The following is a 14147-nucleotide window of genomic DNA, read 5'->3' as shown; positions in this document are numbered from 1 at the left end:
CTGATTAGGTAGAAATACCTCTTCTATCAAGGAGTGGCTTTTCTTTAATCACTTTTACTAAGGAGTTTCTGGCCCATCAGGCAGCAGCCACTCCTGCATGAGTCAGCCAAGACTGCTGGGCAATGGCTAAGGTGAAGCTGCCCTGATACAAGCCTATCTTTAACCATTTGTGGAATAAATAAATCACAAGGCTGAACCATATCAGCCCCCGAGGCCCACTGGAAAACACGCTGCTGTGCCACGCGGTGCCGATTCTTAGTTCATGCTAACAGTCAAGCGTGCTCTAAGATGTCAGGTCGTCTTAACCTCAACCTGTGCCGTGTCTGGGTGAGATCTCCCAGCTTCAGGGGAGACCATGGCTTCTCCACAACCCAAGAAAAACTTAGCTCATGAGCAGCAGAAGTAGCTGCAAGTGATGAAACTAAACCACCCTAGTAATAAGCAAGCACTGACGCCTATATACACAATCATATCCACTCTTACGCACACAACACTACCGCAATAGCACAATATTTGTATAATAACGTCGGCTGTTTACAATGAGTTTAGTCTCTCCTCCTCCTCCTCCTCCTCTTCTCAAGCTGCACCTGCTGAAGCCTCCAGCCCCTCACTATAGCTGGTATACATTATGTGGCTCAACATCACGGGTAAAGAAATATATAAATAAATATAAACACTGGCTCTGGAACATGTTTTCTCCCTCCCTCCTCTCCCATCCCTCCTCTCCCCTACACTGAGAAGTAATGAGGGGCTACCTGTAATTACAAGCAGCTGCTGTCTTCCCTGACGAACGCTAATTGCCAATAATGATTTTGGAGAGCTGTAAAAATTCACCGGCTGACGCTCTCTCCCTCTCGCTTGCTCTCCCTCTCCTCTCTCACTGTGGTTTGTAGAGGCAGAGAAGGAGAATTAAAGGAAAGGGGAAGAGAGAGAGAGGGGGGTAGGTGGGGGGTCGGTGAGTTTATTCTCTACCTGCCTGTGTCACAGTCAGGAGTGCAGTTAGCTAATTTCTGTTGCTGACATATCAGAACCCTCAGTCGCCTGTTTGCCATCTCTCTCCCCCTCTTCCTTTCTCACCTGTTTGCCATCTCCTTCACGGCCTGATAACAGCTTTATTAGAGCTATAATGTGCAGGTGGAAGTTTAAAGGTCCCGTATGAACACGGGTGAGGAACAGAGGGGAGCGTAGACGGGGGAAGGCTTGGGTGAATGGGTGAGGTGCCTAATAAGCCACATGCATAATTAAAAGACAACGATGCCACTAATTAATGAATGCTTGTGTTTGGCTGCGCGTTGTAATGGAGACGGCGTCAGCGCGCGAGAGTCTGTCGGAGGGAAATTGAATTAGCCCCAAAATAAGGGAGAGGAAGGTGGGCGGAGGCGGGGGACTGGTGCATCTCAGTACAGCATCCCAGCATAATGTGAACTGGTGTTACAACACTTCTTTTAATAACAACTCTTTATTTTCCTGATATTCTGATTTCATTGGGAGTACAGCAAACAGTCGTTCTGCTCTTGCCTTACTCTGGATTAACTGAATTCACCGTGAAGTGTCTCGGTCTTGATGGTTGAACTATACAATAAATTGTCCAATTGATTTGCCAAACCTCCATCATGCACACAGGCCACGAACGTGCAGCACTATGTTATTAAGACTCAGGCCATGCAACATTGATCGTCTCATTTCTAAGCCATCTAGCTATCTTTCTTCAGTCTGCTGACCCTGAAAATACGAGTTCTCGGTCTGAAAAATAGAAGAGAAAAATAGCACAATCCATGTTTTTCATCTTTATCTACTCTGGTATCGAGTGCAGTCTTGTCACAAAGATAACTGTTCAATAACAGAGTGAACAAACACGCTGACCGGGCCACACCATCGCATAAAGTCCACACATGAAAGAGTTTGCCGGTCAGTTTTACAGCCGACGAACACGCCCACCTCCGAGTTGTTATCAGAGACATTATAAAGCTGACGAAAAAAAAAAATCAAGAGTTCCCACCATTCATGACAACACCTTTATAGACTGCTCTCTCAGAGTAATGATCAGAGAACAGGCAATTAGTGAATCCCTTTCATCTCAATGCCTAAACTACCATCACTGTTAAGTTACTGCACAGAAATGAATGATACTGGAATTCATACACTTCAGACAGTGGTCCTGTCTACAACTATTTTGATAATTAATAAAAAGCAGAAATGCCAAACAGCTTCAGTTTTTTGTTTTATTTCATTGTAAATTTTATATCTGTTGGTCAATAGAGGACATTTAAAGACACTGGACTCTGTCAGACTGGGATGGATATGTGATACATTATTCGCATAAAAGATAGATTTTTAATGGAAGTATTGTATATAAACATTAAGCCAATATATTTTTAAAGGCTGGACAACAGAATGCAGGAAAACTAGCATCCTGAAGATAGGTTCGAAGTCTCATCTGAAATTTATTTTAAATTTTCAGTGGCCGTCGGGGAAAAAAGTGCCTGCTTACGAAAAACGATCTTAAGTTAAAACCCTAGAGGACATGTTTTTATCTGAAACTATACATATTTCATAAGCTTCTCATTCAAGCATTCTTCTTGCAATGCTTTCCTCAGTTCAGTTACCCTCTACTCAAATCATGTTGTATGATCATATGATTGTCCTCTCTCCATGCTTGATTGCTAAAATAATTCCTTTCAGATAAGACCATGGTGTGAAAATGTTGCATAATTTCCAAGAAACAAATGTGAAATGGTTTTATTTAATTTCATGGCATCATTTCTGACCCACGCCAGAGAATCTCATTAGGGACGCTGTTCACATGTCGAGATTTAAGACTTACTTAATTTTAGATTCAAAAAGCTCTCAAATGACCTGCTTAGTAGGCTGGAGCTATTCTCCAAATAAACACAAACATTTTACTTTTCGTGCTGTAATTATTCCAGAATATAAAACACTTGTGGTATTTATTCTCAATTCATGGAGATTATTGTGTTTGATTTCATTTCAGATTTCTGTTTACTGCTCAAAATTCTGACATCGAGATTTAATTAATCAGCACTGAAAGTTTGGTTTTTAAAAAAATTACAGATGATTTTTAAAATTGAAACAAGAGATCAAACTAGAAAGTGAAAGATGCGGATGTTCTCTTTGAATCAAATCTGAATTTTCAAGTTGATCTGACTCAGTGGGCTGAACTGAAAATGAAAGGGGGCTGCCTTCTGTTAACCAAGCTAATCACCAGTAGCTCATCTGTGACATGTATATATTCACTCTGTGCTTTGATCAGGAACTGCTGGCTTTTATGGACATCTGCATGATGTGTAAGAGACCTTTGAACACCCTGAACTGTGGGAACCTCTTGCAATAAAAAGGTGCTTAAACCCTATCTTATCTCAGCTGCTTTGAATAGCTTACATGTTTATTGTTGCACATTCATTACTCTGTAATTATTATATGACTTCTGAGTCGCTTCTCTGTGGGAAAACTGTCATGACATTGCTTCATATTGATGCCATAATCCACGGAGAGATTTTTATGTCATTTTCAAGAGCAGAAAAGAATATTACTATGAGCTTTTGGGAGGCAATAAAACAATATGATATCACACCGTTTGATTGTCTCATTGTTTTCTTTGTAACACTGCACAATACCCAGCGGCTGTATCCAACTTCTTACCTCCTTGTTCTCTTTCTTTAATGAGTAGGCATCCTGGAAAAAAAAAAAAAAAAAAAAAAACTGCCTATAATGATTTCATTGCTTGGAAAGCTGAGGCGAGCTCTCTCCTTTTGAATCCACTGATGTCATGACAGCTCAGGATACATTCTCAACATGTGGTAAAAGGCTCTATCAAATTACATTTTTTTGGATTTAGCCTCCCTTCGCACATCATTACATACATTCTCAGATTGCAAATTGCTCTGATCCTCGCAGATGCAGATGGAGAGTGACTGTTTCGCTCACATTCTGCGAAGAGAAGAATTACTTAACAAATTAGCAAATATCCCTGAATTGCCCAAAAACAAGTAAATGCACAAAAAAAGAGGCCTAGCATTCAAAGCAAATGCCCTCATCTTATACAGTGATGAGGACTTCATTTATCAGTGTAGGCCGGTGCAAAACTCTCAACAGGCTGAACCAGTTTAGGCATATTCCCCACAGCTAGCTACTTTGGATTTGAATATGGTGCCTGATATTTGGTATGTAATAAGGGCCCTGCAGCCTTTCCCTCTCAGTGAGCAGTAAGGGCCTGTCTTCCTGATAATACCATGCATGGATAACTGAGTGAGACGCCATCAGATACTGAAACCAGCGGGCTTAAGGGAAATGAAATTTATTTGGAGGCAAGAGAGAGTGAGGGCGGCAAGGAAAGGCGGCGAGGATAATTGAAACGGGGAGCGTTCAGTTGGGGAGAGAAATTGAGATGTTGTCACCAAGTCCTCCTTATCATCATCAGGGCCACTGTGCAAAAGCAATTAAAGAGTCAAAAAAAGAATATCGGGAGTTATGCAGAATGCAAGAGAGCAGAACGCAAGTCAACAAGGTGGCCATGTGCTCAGAAAACACACACAAACACACGCACACACACACACACACACCCAACCCGAAAGAAGAGGAGGATTGAAATGACAGATTGTAGTTATTTGTTTTTCTTGATATGTTTCAGGCTCCAATTTGAAATTACAATGCAAGTGAGAGCTTATTATTAGAGGCCCATCAGTTATTCATTAAAGTCAGACTGAAATTTGTTTTCCATGATCGTTATTCTCGTCTGCAGCGCAGACGTGTCTCAACACGTGTGTGCAACATTTAAAAATAATACATGCTTTTCGTGCATGTGTTTCATGACTGATATTTGCATTCCTTACATGCACAGCCCACAATGTGATTTCACTTTCACAGTTAAAAATAACAATTGGCTGAATTGAAATATGTACCACATTATCTACAATGATGGCATGAGCCCATGCCAAGTTGCTCTCACTGTGGTACCATATGAGAGACTGCAGGCGCAATTTGTTTTTCTCTTTGTTTTGTTTTGGACAGAAATTATGGTATAGAAAAGTTTTTAAAAGAAAAGAAAAAGAAAAAAGAAACATTCCCACTTTACAGCAAAGTGATGGCTGCTTTGATTTTTGTTTTTCTAACATAATGTCCGCCCAGTCACAGCCCCACTTCTGTTAGACCGTCAGATGTAGAGGCTATTTCATGATTCACCTTGGCTAAATAAATGATCAAAAATGCAAATGAGTTCCAACAAGTAAAGAGATTATTCGGCCGTTTTGTTGTTTTTTTCCCCCACACAGTAACAAAGGGAGGAGTGATGATGAGGGTTTTACAATCTCACATATTCCCATGTCTGATTTTCATGGATGTTCTGGCATACCTCAATAAGCTAAATCTTGTCATTTCCTTTCTCCAAATTGAATTTCTAAGGGGATTTAAATGGGCCAACTATGAATGATGCCATGGGCGAGAATGCTCAAATTACCAACAATGTGGAGAAAAATGGGTCTGAAAGCAGACAAGAGGCACCAGGGGGTTTGAAGATGTGGGTAGACTGATGCACTTTCACAGACAATTCATCAAACGCCTCTTTTTCTCCCTCTCCACGTAGGCCCAGCCACTTCTTTCTCCTTCGTACTAGTTAAAACAACCTGTCTGATGATCCCTTCCTGTTAGAGAAAGACCGTCTTTCTATTAGCCTGCTCACATTTTTTTTTAACTTTGACTAAAAGCCTCATCGGGAAGAGACAGTAAGAGGAGAGTTAACACTGCACTGCTGAGAAATGAAAAAGAAAAAAAGAGGGAGAGATTGGGTAAAAAACAAAAAACGGCAGGATAACAAAGAGAGAACTGGAACGAGTAGCGACAGACAGAGAGTGAACGAGAACAAGGGAGCGGGTGAGAGGAGAAGAGCAGAGTGGCGGTGGCTCGGTGGGGGGGCCCATAGTAATGAACAGGTGGTGGGGGGAAGAGAAGGTTAAGCCTGTTTCTGTGGGTGTCGCTGGAACCCACCCCGTGCTGTGTGGACAGATGTGTGGACGGGCCGCTAGCTAGCTCTCCTTGTCTCTCCCTCCCCTCCTGCCTGGCCAGTGCTGCCAAAGCCCCACTAGCCTGTGCTCAAAAACTCACTCATTTATCCGCCTTTGTTCTTTGTTATTTTTGGACTCGGACGCGGCAGCGAAAATTGTCTCTCTCCGAGGAGAATCACGTTCCTGTCTCCCCGTCTCGTTAGCTTCTGTCCGTGTACGATGCACAATAATGTGACATTTGGGAACGCTGTGATGTTTGGTTTTGTTGTTTCGACGCAGCTTTGGATCTTGTCTGCCTGTGGCATATAGGAAGAAAGATTAGGAGTGTGAGTTGCTTCTGTTTGAAAAGCCAGGTGGCTAAGGGAGCCCCAGACAGGTACTATTCTAATGAACACACACACACGCTTATACTGTTGTTGCTTCAGGCCTGTTGACAACCAGAGAGGAACAGGATGTTGTCACTCAGACCTTCCACTGGGTGTGTGTGTGTGTGTGTGTGTGTGTGTGTGTGTGTGTTGCTCACGAGTGAGTTGTTTGACTGAGGGCTGTGTGTGACAGGTGTTTCCTTGTTTGTCTATCAGACTGGTTTTACATCGTCAGCTCAAAGGCAATGATTTATAATTTATCAATGAGGAACCCAGCGGAGAAAGACTTCAAACTCTCTAGATAATCTAAGTAATCAAACTGTCATTTAGGTCTGAAGGCATTCTTTGTTTCAGGATTGGGGGGAAAAAGTAAGAAAAACTGCAGAAAAGTGGAAAGGATGTGTGTTTGTGTGTGCCTTTCTAGGTGGAAATCACCTGTGTTGGCACAGCAGAGTCTGTATTTTGTCAGTGCATAGAGATCTGGTCTGCACCTGTTGTCAGACACACACACACAGACGCAAACACACGCACGCACACACACACACCAGATGAAAATCAGTTGACAGCATGGCCAGCTTCATAAGATGTGCCCACTCCTGTTCCGTTCATTAACGTCCAACCGAAGGCGGCTGGCCTGGGGCCTACTGCTAGTCCCACTCGGCTAAACAGCACCCCCACAAAGCAAACACAGAGAGAGAGAGAGACAGAGACAGACACTCAGGCAAAGAGAAAGACATTTAAACAAAAAGTAAAGCCCAAAACATACAAAATTGGGTTGTTTAACAGAATGCTTGAATGCAGCTGGAGAGACAAGAGCGCAATAGCGAGATTCACGCAGACAAACAAACAAAAAAAAAAAACCCTAGCGTTTGTCGAAGATTGGCGAGCGCAGCCATAGCCTTGGTTTGGAGGTCAGCTGGGAATTTTGGATTGGCGTCGCCTGTGTGACGCCCACGCGCTCTGCCCATTCTCCGTGGGATGCCAGCGCCACCTGCTTACATTGTGGATGGCAGCTTTGGTGCCCAGCAGGAGGGCTGGATGGACGGACTCACAGACAACATGTTTCAGCGAGTTTGTTTGGAAACCTGCGGCCGCCCAGCCAGAGAGAGGAAAACTTTGGGAGAGAGGGGTGAGAGAAACAGAAACAGAGAGAAGGATTTTTCAAGAGTTTGCCACATCTCGCACGGTCTCACTGTCTGAATGATAAGACGTGCGACAAACAGTGACCTGAGATGATTGGCAAGTCGGTTATAGACTGATAAAAATCCAAGTGCTGAGATTTTTCTTGTGGCTCTTTTTTTTTCTTTTTTCTTTTTTTAATCAGGCATGGGAATGACGGTGGCATTTAGCCATTTTGGCAGGCAGGTTTATCATACAATCATACAAACCCAGCAATAGCTATCTCAAACCAACATTATCACACCATATGAAACCATCTGACCAGTAAAGGAAAGCTGCTACTGTTCTGGCCAATACGCACGCTCACAGTTCAAACCTGTGGGAATGAGAGAAAGAGGTGATTTCCCGAAGCCTCCCACTTCACGTGAACTCTTTCTCCACCATTATCATACGGAGTCCGCAACCCTGGCATGATTCACAACAAGTGATATAACCCTAGAAGAAGTAAACATGACATAATCGTTGCCAGCATCATCGCCGGCGCCCACCTTTTCTGTTTTATCATCTACCTACTTCTGCCTTCTGAGATGAGTGAGCTAAGGGGAGGAGGGGAGGATGCTAAAAATGTACACATTGTGTGCGCCCTATTTTTCTGGGTTATTGGAAAACTATTTGAGGACAGCAGCATGTGTGTGTTTGTGTGTGTTTTTCCTGAGGTATGGGTGAAGAAGGTGTGGGCAAGAGTAAGCGAGTGAAGAGAGTGAAGGGACTGGAGGGGAAACCACCTGCGGAGGAGCAGAGAGCGCTGGGGCCGGAGGAGATGAAAGAGCGAGGTTTTGATAACTTCCTTCAAAGCCCCTCCAAAAAAAGGTGAAAAGTATCCCGGAAGACACACACAACCACACACTCGCTATATCTAGAAGTAGGTATCCGGTGTCAGAGGAGTTTCTGAGAAGGCATCTGACTTTCTTTTTTTTTTTTTTTTAACTCAGTCTTCTCTTCAACAGAACAAGATGTTTCTTTTGTTCTTGAAACAACTACCAGACAGGAAGCCAGGAAACAAGATGAAGATAAACTAGTTTCCTTCTTCAAAAAACCAAAACATCTTTCTAAGATGTCAAGGTTTTAGTGCTCCTACGCAGCGTCACAGCAGCCATCAGCAATATATTTTAGGACTCATGAGGGAGGATGTTATTGTTGACGGGTGAACTAATGAATAATTTGAGCAAATCAAATGCTTTTCAGTTCGAGGCTTGACCTTCTCAGTCGTTTACTTCACCTCCTCTCCTGTGCAGGACTGTACCAGTAATAACCCTTTCAGGAGAATATTTTTAATTAAGACCTGAGTAATGAGAAGTGAAGAGAAATGCCTTTCGTAGTATAAGCATACCCTTGATATTTATGCACAGCCACGACATTCCTAATCAATCATTAATATTCAACTGGCAATATTCTCCTCAAATTCATGCGCACGCGCACAGCACACACACACACACACACACACACATTCACACAGAGCAGAAAGGTCAAAAATCTGACATCTGTAGGCCTCAATTAAATATGGAGGATGACACTTTAAAATCTCCATTGCGCTCTCTCTCAAATTCAAAACACACATTCACTTCCATGAATGGGAATGAGCCATATACTATATAAACACTGGAAAATCTAAATAGAAATGCATGATCATTAATAAATAAATGTATTATAAATAAATTATCAAAAACAGTAATAGGTCAAATGGAAATATAGCACACTTAAATGCATGTACGGAGATAAAACATGGATAAATACATGTAGGGAATGTAATGCTTTTAGATTCTAAATATAACAGTAAAATGTATTATTATCATAATTTATTTTGTATACTCATAGATACTGTTTGGACTCTCTCTGTAGCCTGTGTCAATATATTTTCTTTTCTTGAAATGATTATTGTAGATGACTAAATTGAAATGTGCTCTAATGGTATAACTATAATTAAGTACAGTATTGGCAAAGCAGGTTGTACAAGGCCAACAATTTACTGAATATAATAAATCAGAATCTAAGGAAAAAGGCCAGTTATGCTGCAATGAAAGACACAAATGAGTGCAAACAAAAAAAAGTTTTAAAAAGAGAATAATAACTGAACGTTATGATGATGTGAGAAGACTCTCTCTCTCTGTCTTTCAGTCTCTCTTTTGCTCATATGGCCAATGGCAAATGATTGTGGTTTCGGTCTGTCACGAATCCAAGCTGCTATCAACACTCTGCGGTGGTTGTGTTAACTTTTTAATCTTCCCTCTTTGTCCCAAAGGCACATAGTCAAATCATGAGAAATAAAATAAAGGAAGGGGGGGGTGGGGGCGACTGATGAATTGATAGTGAGAGAGTGAGAGTGGTCACATCACACAACGCTGCAGGAAGTCTTCCTCCAGTCAATCATAACCGTCAGCCCACTCAGCTTCCTGCGCGGCAAATCTCATTTGCTGCCTCTGCTCCCTCACTGGTGCGACTTTAAAGGGGGATGTGGGGATAATGTGCATTATTACTTTTATCCAATGTAAGCGAGGCAGGCCAATAATTGCGCAATGTTGGAGTTTTATTGTTCCCAGCTGCTGCGATCATTACTAAACGTCAAGGAGATGCAACATTTCCTGTCGACTTAACGACAGTAATCACTTCCCTCTCCCTGCGCTCCCTCTCCCCTCACTCCGCTGAATACTCCGCCACCCAGCCCAGCCTCGCGAGGTGTGGAGATGAGGCTTCTTCATCATCTTTATTGGATTCCTCCTCCAAACCAAATCATGGTAAACACACACTGCATCATTTTCCCATATTTTCTCATATAGACTGACTGCCTGACTGCAGCTGCTGGAATTATTGGCTAATAATAAACTTCAGCCGTCCTCTCTTAGAAATGTTCCTGAGTGAGTTACTGAGCCTGCTGTACTCCAGTACTTACTTTCAACGCAAAAGAAAAAAAAAATTCTGTTAAAATCAATGTTGAGGAGATTGGTAACAAGTTGCCTCTCCCTTTCTTTTTCCTTCCTCCCCTCCTTTTCCCTCCCTTTCCCATCTCCCTGTGTGTCTGTCAGGCAGGTGAATGCCCTGCAGACAACACACCAACAGCCTGACTTTATTTTTCTCAAGGTGTTTGTGGGATGGCAGAATCTTCGCAGATATCACAGGTGAAGTGAGAGAGAAAGAAAAAGATCTGAGGGAGATGGCAAGGTTGCGGTAACTTGCACGCAAGGTTGCATGCTGAACTGTTCTGATGGAAATTGCCAGGTTTTTTTTTTTGTTTGTTTGTTTGTTTTTTTTACCATTTGGGAACAATTTCTTCTTAGGTGAGCGGTTGAGATACTTTCCCTTTGGGTTAAACTGACTTTCTTGTGTGTTTAGTGCAATATTTAGAGCATTTATTCAGCCATGATAACTCTACACAAAGTTATTAGGACAAAAACTACAGTATGTGTGGGTGTATTTATGCACAAATGGCCCAAAAAATGGTATATAAGGGAAACATCCGTTTTTATTCTTTTTAATTTTAACTTAATAGAAATGTTGTGGGTTACTTATCAATGCATGCACTTACAGTATATTCACATGCATTCCAGAAGTGTCCAAAAATCCACCTGCGACTCCCACCTACTCCTCCAACTGCTGACAATCTGGTGCCATGTCCAGTGTATCTGGGCTGCTGTGAATCCTTTACCAGTACAGTCTATCCTACCATATGCTGGGAAACAATGGTGAGCCACTTTACACAGATGCCATCTCTGAAGGTGAACACATGCGGGTTCACTCATCACATGTAAACATCCTCACTCCTTCACTCGGACAAACACACACACACACACACGCACACATCTTGTTTTTGCCTTACATTACAGGGACTGTCTTCCTCACACAAACAAACATTCCTCTGCACACCAGCCCAACCGCCACCCCCTCCCCTCGCCTCCCCCCTCTGCTCGGCTCGATATGTGTGTTCGGTCTAAACTTTGCCTGGCTTTTGATCTGAGCCGCGGATGGTGCTCCTGCCTGCTGCCCTGCTCCAAACACCCACACATGGGGTGTAAAGAGAATTATTCATTGTTTTCACCACACAACAGAAGTGTTTGAGCTCAAAGAGCAGCTGCCTTCACATAGTTAATTTAACATTGCTGGGGCTCCAAGCCGCACTGATGATTGAAGGTGTCCTGTTCATTGCCATTCTATGACAGTGGTGCGCTTATTAAAAATAGATGGCGATGACAATTAGCCAAAAGCACGTGAATTCAGATCAAAACGCAGCTGCGCCGTGTGGATGCATGCTAAAAATGCAGCCAAACAATCCACCCAGTCACCGGTTAAATCAAATATGGAAACACAGGCTCTGTTAGTTTTTCCACTTTTTATCATGAAATATGTCCACTCTGAGAAATACTACACAGCAGGAGGATGCTGATTCTGTTCATCTTTTTTACCTTATATCATAACAATTATTCTACAAGTCCAATAATTTCCTAATTATTTCCTAGAAAGGAGCCAATTTGTAACTTCAGCAGCTACTACTATTTAAGTCACATTTCAGGCTAAAATGGCAAATATTCACTGGTTAAAGCTTCTCAGATGAGAGTATTTCATCCTTTTATTTGTTTCATATCGCTGTAAGCTGAATATCTTTGGCTTTTGCACCGTTAGTTGGACAAAAAACTAATATAAAACTGGTATTTCTACATAATTTGGCACTAATCAAAAGAAAATGGAGATAGTGTTCGATTGGCAGACTTTTGGGTAATTCCTTTATTTCTGTAGCTTTGCCTTTTTTACCAAGTCAACCAAACACGTAAAAATTACTTAAATTTGTTCATTGATTGAGCTGTTGTATATTGATTGATTTGTTTGTTAATTTGTTTGTTTGTTCTTTGTTTACACTTGTAAGGTATAGGCAAGCACACAGTTTAACAGGTAAAAAGAATTAGTTTTTCATAACAAATAAATGAATAATTGAATAATTTTAACTGGTTTTAGCAGGAAAGAAATTTGTCTGGAGAATAACCATGGCTGAACAACTCTAACACCGTTTTCTTCTTTCATTATATTTAAAAAAAAAAAACTTGAGTGGGTAGCTGCTGGATGTACTGTCTCTAAACAATGTCTCTGTTTTCACTATAATTAGCACCAAATTACACAGCACTTTCCAGGAAACTTCATTGGAAATTGTTCTGATATAACAAGGCTCATAAAATAAAGCATTACCAAATACAACACACTCATGTATTTGCACAAAGTAAAAAAATACAGAAGACTGTGCCTCTCTCCTCTGGGGTAAAGAGAACAGAATAGCACTAATTGAGACAGGACAGGCAGGAGCTGGTCCTATTGCTCATCACCGCAATTCGCTGCTGAGGAGAGGCGAGGCAGCTGAGAGCCCGTGCCAGATCTCCTCATGCACCACTGATTGCAACTACTTGGCCTGATTTTAGCCTGGACTAGCCCTCCACTATTGTGTCCCAACTCGCCGCCGAGCGCCCGGTGCCTGCTGCCACTAGCCCATTACTCGGAGCCCAGTGCCCAGCGGTGGGCTGACCTGGAGTCCCACAGGCTTTCACCCAGCGCAGAGGAAAGGTTTGTGCCAGCGGTTAAAGATGCAGTGGTGTGCACCATCAGCTGTGAGAAGTCATCACCAACTTCACAATAACACGCAGCGGTGCACACAGTCGTGGGAGCCAGTTGTGATTGGCAATCTGGTTTCCAGCAGAGAGAAAGAAATTAAAATGAAGGGTTGTGTGGAAAGTTTCCTGTTATTTAACTTATTGCACGAGGAGTCACAGGATTTAAAAAGAAAAGTAATGGTAGTTACAAGACAAGCTCGCCCGTCATTCTGTCACATTGTCAAAATAATGCAATACTTTTCAATAGATATGATAATTGTGCATACTGTCAGCTGGAACAACAACCCAGCCGTGACTTCAGTCCATCACAGGGAACCCGTCAGTTGCTCAAGCTGTCAGAAAGTTTGCTGGTACACAATCCCAGCGAGGCAGCATCTTGTAACTTCACTTCTTATTCTGTTCCTGTGCCAAACTCCTTCCCGAGCCAAACTAGGAAATGAGACTCTCTCTGAACCTGGTAGACTGAACAGAATGTGAGAATTGACAGGTATGGCAGCGTCTGCCAAACTGTGAGGCTTCCTGCGTCTGCCATCCCATCGCACTCAGGATCAATCTCCATGACTCACTGAGCTCATATCCACATGCCGTTTCCTATCAGCTGGGAAGTTAATGTACAGGTTAATTATCCAGGCAACTCTGTTTGGAGAAAACAGAATCCGAGCCAAATGTGCGGTTTGTTAGGCCAGCATTGTTGTTGTCATCCGTGATATTCTCGACTTACCACTCCTCTCGGCTCGTGATAAATCAGTCAATAAAGAAACGCCAGAAAGCAAGTATCATTTGCAAGGCTGGTGACTTGATGGCCTGGACAAATGAAGGCAGATGTTGTAAAATCACTCAGCTGCTGCTTATAAGTCTACTGTAAACAGCAACAAATCAGCAGCCAAAAACTGCTTGTGTAGAGAATGTAATTTGTCATCTTCATCCTAAAGAAGCCACGGCACTCAAAGAAACCTGAGAAATTACCATTTCATGATTCACAAATCAATTTTCACACACAC

The 14147-nt window shown here is 42.3% G+C and overlaps 2 long non-coding RNA genes across 3 annotated transcripts in view; one reads left to right on the top strand and one right to left on the bottom strand.

Annotated features, from left to right (window-relative positions):
• Positions 1 to 14147, bottom strand: part of LOC108888147 (uncharacterized) — a 139501-nt gene that overhangs the window by 107319 nt on the left and 18035 nt on the right. The window lies entirely within an intron of this gene.
• LOC127143572 (uncharacterized) lies at positions 10184 to 12969 on the top strand. The gene is made up of 3 exons (XR_007815127.1): positions 10184 to 10293; positions 10582 to 10674; positions 11104 to 12969. It is a non-coding gene; the product is annotated as an uncharacterized LOC127143572 (long non-coding RNA).

Source organism: Lates calcarifer, linkage group LG19, assembly GCF_001640805.2.
Source record: "Lates calcarifer isolate ASB-BC8 linkage group LG19, TLL_Latcal_v3, whole genome shotgun sequence".
NCBI lineage: Eukaryota > Metazoa > Chordata > Actinopteri > Centropomidae > Lates > Lates calcarifer.
This window is presented reverse-complemented; position numbering and strand designations above follow the sequence as displayed.